We start from the raw sequence: 10,574 nt of genomic DNA, 5'->3' as shown, positions 1-10,574 counted from the left end.
CTGGCCCTTGGAGTGCTGGCTATGCTCCCTGGTCACTGCCCATGGGATGGTCAGCTCCTGGGGCAGGTGGTGCTGAGCAGGTTGGCGGGTGTTACCCCTCCCAGTCTCCTCAAGATTAGAATCTATTCCAGGCCACCAGACAGAGCTCCCTGCCAGCGCTCTCACTAGAACAGTTCCTGGACGTGCTTCGAGAGCTGTGGCCAAGCTCTTGTGACAACACCTCCTGGAATAACAAAGGGATCCTTTGTGGGCAATCGGCTCCAGCTAACAGCTTGTGGATGGCTGGACTCCCTCTGGCATTTTCTTTTCAAGACAGCCGCCCCCCCATTCCCATCCATTCAGCTCAAGACAATCTGGGATCGTACATAGATAATTGGATCATTTGTTCAACCTGAAGAGGTAGGTCAGGGCAGCCTTCCAACATCGAAACTTCCGGAGGAAATGATGGACACAATGGGAGGTCTGTGGGGGTGACAGCTCAGGGCATCAGCATTCGATGGTTCCCTTCCAGTAAGTATTGTGCCACCTCTGAGAGAAGGCCTTCAGCTGGCAGTGTGCTCGTGTGACAAGGGCTTATTCTTAGCAATAGGTCCACAAAGGATTTCCCACTGAGCAGCTTTGGAAACCTAGGCTGTTACTTGGAAGGGCAGGCCCATTGAGGATTGTTCTTGCCAATGGAGCTTCAAGACTCCTCTGGGGTCACCAACTCCATGAAGTCTTTGTGGAGCCACCGCCTCCCAGATGTTCGCCCAGATGAGAGTTGCACACTCTTGCTTTTGTGCCCCCTGTGTTATCCCCATGAGTGTGTGCATATGTGTATCTGCCTCCATGCACATGTCCATATGTCTGTCACAGCACAATCACTCCCCCACGGACAGCGACACTACCTTACTCTTCTGTGTTCTCCTTCCTGCACTGGGAACTCAGTAAAAGCTTGTGAAATGAAGAACAGAGTCAGTCTTTCACCTGGAGGTGGTTGGGCCCAGAAGCAGACCGCATGGAGGAATTCAGATGATACTGTCTCATCTCTTTTTGCCTCCTGAATTCTTCTGTTTCTTTTCTTTTCTGTTACTGTAGATGAATGTTCTTCATGTTGGGGGAGATGGCCACCAGCACCCCCAACTGGCAACATTGCAGCTGTGGAAATGAGGGCAGCCCCATGGTCTCTCCCCTGTCCCTTGATCACCCCTGTGGCCACAGGGTGGGGTGCAGTGACTAGCAGGTCCACTAGAATGCCATGATTGGATTGGGGTATAGCAGTTCCCCAAAGTGGGGCGATTGAGGTGGCCCTGAAGAGACAAAAACAACAGACATCCAGGAGAAAAGCACTGAGCTTGAGGGACTTCTAGGAGGACAGATTCTGACCTGGAGACCTGGAGGGCTCCCGTGAGAGGAAAGACTGAAATCTCCAACCACCACAGGCTGAGGAGCTTGGGCTGGGCAGGTTTACAAAGACCACCCCCTCAGAAAGGACCGCGAGTGGTTGATCTGCAGGCTTTGAGCATGAGGCAGCAGCAAATGGACCCTCACTGGGACACCCAGCGGCCAGGTCCTGTGCAGGACCGGAAGTCAGCGGCCAACCCCTGCTCATCTGCTGGGGGACCGTGGTCCGCTAAGTGGCCCCATAGAGGCCCCCCTCCCATCAGGCTGGCTCCGGGATGACTGGGTGGTGGCCCTCACAGCAGTAGCTAACATTCTGGGAACCAGGCTCCCTGGGCACTGCCCCATTGCCTCCTGCCAACAGTGCTATCTTGTAGATGTTAGGATTTAGAATCAGAAACAGGCCCTAAATTAAGCAGAGAAAGAGAGAGAGGGTGGGAGGGAAAGAGAAGAGGAGAGACTGAGGAGAGAAAGGGAGGCAGAGAGAGAAAATGTTGGAAGGACACAGGACAGTTGAAGGAAAAGATGAACAGCCGCTTTCTGGATAAACGGGCACAGGACCGAGGCCCGCTGTTCTGCCAACCCAGGGCCAACTCCCTCAGTCCTTGTGACTGCCCTGGGAGTCCAGTTCCCAGGACTAACATGGGCCGGTGCCTGCCCCTGGGATCAGGGATCAGGTTCTGTGATTGACCACCCCGCCATGAGGAGCTGAGGGGCCGCTTACTCAAAGGAAGGGTGAGAAGGAGGGAAGTTTATTGTGGACAGACAAAACCAGCAGCTCTCAGGCCCCATTAGCTCCATTTTCCAGGCAAGGAGACAGGCTCGGGGAGGGGGCAGGACTTAACATCACGGTGACAGTGAGTGACAGTACTTAACTCAACTAGCTTGACTGCAGCACCACATTCTTAATCACTGTGTTTGCTCCCCATCCAACCAGGGATGGCTGCCTGGTGAGGACACCTCATTTGATCACAAATTGTAATTTAACAGAATAACATAGTGGTTAAGAGTTTGGGGACCTGTTAGAAAGTCACTACGGTCAAACAGGCAAGAGAGGAAAGGACTAGCCTGTCTCAAGGAAGTAGCTAGGATGACAGTAGGACATGAATCAGTAGATGCCAGAGAGTGTGAGAAGAAATCTGTCACAACTGAGAACTCATAGGACTGGGAAGGGAGGAAGGAGTGGGGTCTACATTGGCCTCGCTTCTGGTTTGGGCACTGGGTGGATGGAACTGTCCTTCACTGAGGTGCAAAGCCCGGGAGGAGGAAGCGGTGGCAGTGGAGGTGGGAGAGAGAGGAGTTTCATTTTGGAAATGTTGGGTTTGAGGTGCCTGCAGGATACCCAAGCAGAAATGCTCAGGGTTCAGTGGGTCCATGGGGTGTGGAGCATGGGAAAGAGCCATAGATGGAGCTGGTATCTCCCAATGGCATGGTATAGTGTGAGGCTGGCAAAGGCCTGAGGACAGAGCCTGGGTATCATGGCATTTAGGGGCAGGGAAGCCTTCTCAGGTGAGAAAGCATCAGTAACTCATTCTTTCCTTGCATGAGTGTGATTCTGTCTGCCTCTTCCTTCCCTGTCCACTCCCCCAACTTTGTCTTACAGGTAAGCCTTTTTTTTTTTTTTTTTTTTTTTTTGGACAGAGTTTCGCTCTTGTCACCCAGGCTAGAGTACAATGGCTCAATCTTGGCTCACTGCAACCTTCGCCTGCCTAGTTCAGGCGATTCTTCTGTCTCAGCCTCCCAAGTAGCAGAGATTACAGGTGCTCACCACCACGCCCAGCTAATTTCTGTATTTTTAGTAGAGATGGGGTTTCACCATGTTGGCCAGGCTGGTCTTGAACTCCTGACCTCAGGTGATCCATCCACCTTGGCCTCCCAAAATGCTGGGATTACAGGCGTGAGCCACTGTGCCCGGCCAGGGTAAGTCGTTCTTAACATTTCAGCCTCCACAGTCGTTCCTCAGCACAGCCTTGCCTGGCCTCCCAAGCATGCTTTCATAGGCTCCCATGCTTTTCCAGCACAGGACTTCTTACCTTGCAATAACCAAATCATGTCCATGACGATCGCCCCTGCTGGACTGTAAGCTCCCTGAAAACAGGAGCCATGCCTACCATGCTCACTGTTGTATCCCTGACGGAGGTGGAGAAACTCCCCCTCTCACTCTATTCCCGTGCCCCACCTTTTCCAGGGATGCGGATTGACTGGGTGAGTTTCCAAGACGCAGACAGGGACAGAATCACAATCAGTGTATGAAACTGACCCACATTTCTGTGGTCCTTCTTCAGCTTCCTTCATCAGGCCCACTGGGTCAGGAAGAGAGCCTGGACTCTCTTGCAAGCTGGCATCTTCTCTCTCTTGTCTTCCCACAGAGTGCCTGGGTACTTGGCAGTGCTCCTTGTTTGGGCTGCAGCCCTTGGTAAGACCCAATCTGGGCTGTGAGGCTGAAGCACATGGCCCACCCCATGCCAAAAGCAGCCTGTCTTGGGGAATCACACAGTCACCCAAACTTGTAACAAAGGGGCACTTTGGTTTCTTGTTTATTTTTACCCTCACAGCCTTGGGAACCTTATGGAAAGAGGGATCACTGGAGGCCAATATTTGGCCATTCCCAGGTCCTTTGGTGAAATCCCATTGAATAGACCCTTTCCCTTGTTTAACCCCTGTTCAGTGAATGAAGAAAAGAAGGAGGAAAGGGATGCACAGAGCAGAGCTTCAGCTCTAGAGTCATGATCATTTGTGAGTGTCTGTCTCTGGGGAGATCTGGTCCTAGACCATTCAGATACCATATGGATCCAGGGCTTTGCTCCCATGGTACTGCGTGGCAGACAATGGGCCCTGTTACAGCAGTTCCCACAAGCATTTGGAAGGCTCCTCTGTCAATCTGCCAGCCAGACAGTGGTATAAACCTCTGCAACCTAAGCACAGGTTGGGCTGGGCGCAGTAGCTCACACCTGTAATCCCAGCACTTTGCAAGGCTGAGGCGGGGGGACCACTTGAGGTCAGGAGTTCGAGACCAGCCTGGCCAACATGGTGAAACCCCGTCTCTACTGAAAATACAAAAATGATCCAGGTGTGGTTCTGGGTGCCTGTAACCCCAGCTACTTGGGAGGCTGAAGCACAAGAATCGCTTGAAACTGGGAGGCTGAGGTTGCAGTGATCCAAGATCATGCCACTACACTCCAGCCTGGGTGACAGAGTGAGACTCAGTCTCAAAAAATAAAAATAAAAACCAAGCGCAGGTTGGAACATCTGCCGGGTCTGTTAGATATTCAGCATTTTCTTGGCCCATGAGTAGCCTCCAGATCTAATAAAATGTCTTTAAAACTATCTGAAACTGGCCAGGTGCGGTGGCTCACATCTGTAGTCCCAGCACTTTGGGAGGCCGAGGCGGGTGGATCACGAGATCAGGAGATTGAGACCATCCTGGCTGACGGGGTGAAACCCCATCTCTACTAAAAATACAAAAAATTGGCCGGGAGTGATGGCAGGCACCTGTAGTCCCAGCTACTTGGGAGGCCGAGGCAGGAGAATGACATGAACCTGGGAGGCAGAGCTTGCAGTGAGCCAAGACCGTGCCACTGCACTCCAGCCTGGGTGACAGGGCGAGACTCCGTCTCAAAAAAAAAAAGTCTCTGAAACTGCCTGCATGCTGGAATTCACATCAGTCCTATAAGCTAGGTGGCACATCTTGTTTTACAAAAGGGGATACAAGCTCAAAGAAATCCTATCATTGGCAGAATACCCAGCACGAGTAACAATAATTAACAGTAATGAATGATAGTAAATGGTGCTACCATTGACTGAAGACCTACTATGTGCTAGGTACTCCATTCAGGCTTCTACATGTTTCTGTCACTCATTCTTCGCAGTTGTCCAAAGAGGTTGATGCCATTATTTTACAAATGAGGAAACCAAGAATGAGAGAGATAGGTGACTTGCTAGAGTTCACAAAGTTAATGGGAAATGGGGTCAAGGACTCGAACCCAAGTCCGTCTCTAAGGCCTTCTTCCTTTCACTGTGCTGTTCTCCTTCCAGCTGGTGGCAGGAGGTGCAGCAAGGATTCTGTGTGTAGCAGGAGGGACCCAGACAGGCCCGACAAAACAGATTCTGAAGGAAAAGGCTGTTAGGCCTGGTCCAGGAGTGGCAGCTTCAGAAACCAGGGTAAAGGAATTGCCTTGTTTGTATTGCACGTTAGGCCAGGTCATGTGCCAGCCACTTCTGGCTGTTCTGGGAAAGAAACCCAGGGGGTGGCTGGGCATAGTGGTTCATGCCTGGAATCCCAGCACTTTGGGAGGCCAAGGCAGGGGGATCACCTGAGGTCAGGAGTTTGAGACCAGCCTGGCCAACATAGTGAAGCCCCATCTCTACTAAAAATACAAAAATTAGTGGGGCGTGGTGGCGGGCGCCTGTAGTCCCAGTTTCTTGGGAGGCAGAAGCAGGAGAATCACTTGAATCTGGGAGGCAGAGGTTGCAGTGAGCCGAGATTGCACCACTGCATTCCAGCCTGGGAGACAAGAGCAAAACTCCGTCTCAAAAAACAAAACAAGAAAAGAAAAAAACAAAGAAGATAGAAACCCAGGGGGAAACTGGCCAGACCTAGGACCTGGGCAGAGTAGGGACAAAAGGCGAGAAGAGACCCGACATTCAGATGGCCATTCCCCACCGGAAGCAGATGCAAAGGACTCGTGCTGCCCAGAGACACAGGGCAGGGCCTGGCAAAGGCCTTAGCTCTGCAGAGGAAAGGAGAAGCCCTGAGAAGGCTTCCTTTGGGAAGGAGATGAGCCAGGAGACCTTGAAGGTCCAGTTGGCCTTGGTGGCCCCAAGTGAACCTCTCTCCAGGGATCCTTCTACATCAGCAGTGGGAGAGGGAGGGAGAAGAAAGAGGTAACTGAGATGTTCCTAAAAGCTTTTGTTTTATAAAGCATTGTGACTGACTGAGGCTTCTGCTTGAAACCTTAAAACCCATCTAGGAGTTCGTGTCTCTCTCAGGCTGAACTGGGAACTCCTAACACAGCTAACAAAGCCCTGTGTGCTGTGTCCGCTGCTGACCCCACCTGACTGTCCATGTCTCCAACACACATCTCATGATGCAGTGGTTCTCAAAACTTCCCTTCCCCTTCTCCCCAGCATGAGAACCCCCTGGGGGCTTTAGAAACGCACCCATGCCCAGGCCCTACGGCAGACCAGTATCTCTGGGGGTGGCATCCTTCTTCCTAAAAACCTTCCCAGGTGATTCCATGTGTGTCTAGGGCTGAGAACCCTGCCACTCAGCCTTCTCCGTCATCCTCTCCTGCCCAAATCCTCCTAGTCTCCAGGCCTCAGCCGAGTCTCTGTGCGGGGTCTGTTCCAGAGGAAGCCCCCCCGACCCCTCTCCCAGAGTTGTATTTGGCACAACGGGTTGGGTGGCCCATCTGCGCCTGTGTTCCCATGGCACCTTGTGATTGTCCGGAACTGCTTGACACTCACCTTTCTCCCGGTGACTGTGATCTCCCTGAGGACAGGGGCCTTGTCTGGTGGTTCACAGTGGCATTCCTGCACCTGACATATGATGACCGTTCAATAAATGGGCTGAAATATTAAATATCAAGTTAAAAATCTGTCTTCCTAAAAATTTCCCTTAGTCCCTGATGTTCCCACCTTCCTAATTAAACGTGAAAACCCACCTCTTTTCCATTTTTTAACTTTCCCCAAATGTCTATGGATATTGGCCCTTAATTAGCGCTTTTGAATCCCGCTGGGTCCTCCCTGTCCTCCTGAACAGGGAGCTGGCTTTCTGTTCCTGCAGACATTAGTGTTTCCCCAAATAGCTCCTAGAAAAGGAAGCACAGCTTCTCCACAAGAAAAGACAGTTTGCAAACAAGAGCTCTGCACAGGCAGGCTCGAAGGCAACGGAAGCGGTTCCCTCTCTGGGAGATGTTTAAAGCACCTTCATTTAGGATCACAGAGAAGTTTAGTCAATACTCACCCATTTCCTCCTCCACCCTTCCTAAGAGGAAGCCAGAACCGAGCTCTTGTCAGAGAGGGTACCGGCCGCAGAACAGCTTCAGGAGAGTAGAGGGGATGACACATGTTGGAGCGGAAGAAGATGAAGGTGAGAAGCTGCCAACAGGGCATTAATTGGCTTTGGAACAGCTAAGAGCCTCACCCTGGCCCAAAAACCCCGAGGCAATTTCCGAAAGCAACTATGGAGGAAGAGGCCTGCCCCTTTCTCACCTCCTCTGAATGGGCAGCTTGGAAGTGGGAAAGAGGGCCAGGAATCCATGGGGCATCCTTCTCCCGCCAACTGCCTGAGGCCTGGAGGGAGGCCAGGCGCTCACCTCCTGGGGTTTGGGACTGTGCCTGGATATAAGGAGCTGCAGCCCCCATCTCCGCATTACTGAGAGGAGGTGTTGAGAGCTGCCCCGGCAGAGCTGGGGCAGAGGGATGGCTGCTGCTAAAGTGTTGGGTGTGGACAAATGGTCTTTGCTGAGTTTCTGGCTCCACTGACGTTTCTTCTTAGCTCAGTTTCCTTATCTGAAAATGAGGGGATTTTTGGACCAGATAGCAAAGGTCTCTTCAGCATTGCTTCCTGGGGCTGGTGAGAAAACAGGGAAGCAGGAAGGGAAAGCCCAGGAGTGGTTGTAACTCAAAGACCGGCACTGAGCCCCTGTCTGGGGGATGGGGCATGTCCTCACAGTGGTATCCAGGCTCTAGACTGGGGGCCCAGACATAAAAGGGGTGGCAGGTCTACCCCTATATCTTGTATGAGTCATTACATGAGGGAATCGGGCCCAAAGAGCTTTAAAAGACTCACACAAGGTCACACAAGTAGTGAGCATGGAAGCTTTCTCTACTACATGGATGGCAGGTAGATTTACCTTCATGCCCAACTCTGATAGATTGGCAAGGGCTGTTGGGAGCATCATGTGGAGGAAAGAGTCTGTGATCTATTAGCAATGTCTGCCACACGCTTGGAAAGAGGAAATGGCAACAAGACCACCACATGTTTACTGTAATTACTAATTATTTACTAAATTGTTATTGAGAGGCTGCTTCATGTAGGGCACTGGTCCTTATACTAGAGATTCAGTGATAAACAAGAGCAGCTCCCGCCCGTAGGAAGTTTCCATTCTAGAAGGGGAGACAAACAATATATATGTGAACAAATGACTAAATAATATCATCTCAGCTAGTACTAAGAAGTATAAGGAAAATAAAATAGTGCAATGGGATAGGCAGTGGTGGTGTGGGAGAGAAGGGAGGAGATCAAGGCAGCCAGCAGGCAACATTTAGGCTGAGACCTAGATGCTGAGAAGGAGGCCTCCTTGTGAGGAGCTGGAGGAAGAGCATCCCGGCAGAGGGAACAGCCAATGCAAAGACTCTCCAAGAGACAGAAAGACCAGAGTTGAGGCTGCTTAGAGGGCAAGCAAAGGGGCCAACGGAGGGGATGGGAGCAGCGAGAAAGCCAGCTGCCTGCTCAGTGTGACCATTTGGATGTCTGACAGGCCCCCCCAACTTAGCTGGTCCAGCACGACACTCTCAGTCTGCTTCCCCATCACCCCTGCTTCACACACAACAAAACCTGCTCCTCCCCAAGTCTTTCCCTTCCCTTCCCAGCAAATGACATCTTTGCCCACCCTGTTGCTTGGTCCACTGTGCTACAACCCTGGCCATGCCACCATCAACTCTCTCCTGCAGCCTCCCCGTAATCCTCTACAAAAGCCCCCAAAGCACTCATCAAACCAATCCCCTCATTGCTTACTGCCCAAGGCTCTCTTCCTCCCAGTTTTGTCTTTTTTGCAGCTATCCCTAACCCATGAACCCACAAACCCAGGGACAGATACTTTATCATCTTTTTAAAAAGAGAATCTGAAGTTGGTTATAGCCATAAGAGCACTAAGCACCAATTCAATCCACACATATTCCTCTAGTTGCCCCCAAACAAACAGTGTTTCCAGAGTGGATATGAGGACTGGGTATTAATGATCACAGGACCATTTATCAGGCCCCTGCAGTGCTCCTGGCTCCCTGGCCAGAGCATCACAACAGCCCTGCAGGGACGGCATGATTTTCATCCCACTTTCATTCATGCAGAGATTTAGACTCAGAAAGGTTCAGCTACTTATCAGAAGTCCCAGAGTTGGTAAATGACTGAGCCAGGATTTGGACTTAGGCCTCTCCGACGCCAAAGCCCAAGCTCTTACTTCTGCATCAAGTTTCCTCCTAGACTCAGATGGGCAAAGAATGATGGGCTCAGAAAGAGACACCTCAACCTCAGTCCAGATGTTTCCCTTTTATGTCAAAATCAAAGGTCAGAACCTGCTCCCTGGGTTCCTTGGGACCGCCTCAGCCTGGAAACAGGAGGGGCAGGACCTTCTGCCCACCTAACCCCAACGAAATGAGGCATCCCAGCTCTCCTTATCTTCCTAGCTTTCAGTCTTCATCCTTCCATCTGCCCCCTCCAAAGTCCTTCTTTTGCCAGGTGGTCACCTTCTTGCCCTGGGCTGTTATAGCCAGTACCCCAGTCTTCTCCAGGAAGCATTCCCGTGGGAACCACAGTGCCAACATCCGGTGAGGACAGGCCCTCCGTTACCTGCTGGCCCTGCTGCCTCTGCTATCAGAACCAAGAACAAAGGAGCTTGGTGCCTGCCGCCTGGCTGGCTGTGTTTGTCCAGGGTGAGGCCTCGCCTGGCACAGATGCTGAGCAAACAAGTGCGGCTTCACAGATCCGCCTTACAATGAGTGGGACTTTAGGGGATGTGTTGCTGCCAGGCCACCTGCCGAAATATCACTGTGCCCAACCCCAGCCAGCACTCCAGGGCATGGAGGACTGCAGGGCAAGGGGACCCATCTCTGAGCCTTAGGCTTTTCAGCTCTACAATGGGAGAGTCTTACAAGATGATCTCCAAGAGCCCTTCTGTGGTCTGGAGCCCTGAGAGATGTTTCTGAAAGCCCCTAGGGCTTGAGAACAGATCTTGGTGGCAAAATGCTGAGGGTGGTGTGGGGTTGGAAGCCAGGCTTCTGACTCATGGCAGTCCGGGCCCCAGCCCCATGTACCCACACATGCCTCTGTCTCTGACCAGCAGGACTGACCTCTTTCAGAGAAATGTCCTTCAGCACTGGATTTATGACCTCATTCACTCTCATGGAACTTCCAGGACTAGAGCTAGGGCACTTCATGGTCAGAGGACTAAATGTGCCTGTGTTGCTTCCGA

This window comes from Chlorocebus sabaeus, chromosome 15 (genome assembly GCF_047675955.1).
Source record: "Chlorocebus sabaeus isolate Y175 chromosome 15, mChlSab1.0.hap1, whole genome shotgun sequence".
NCBI lineage: Eukaryota > Metazoa > Chordata > Mammalia > Primates > Cercopithecidae > Chlorocebus > Chlorocebus sabaeus.
Note: the sequence above shows the minus strand (reverse complement) of the source record.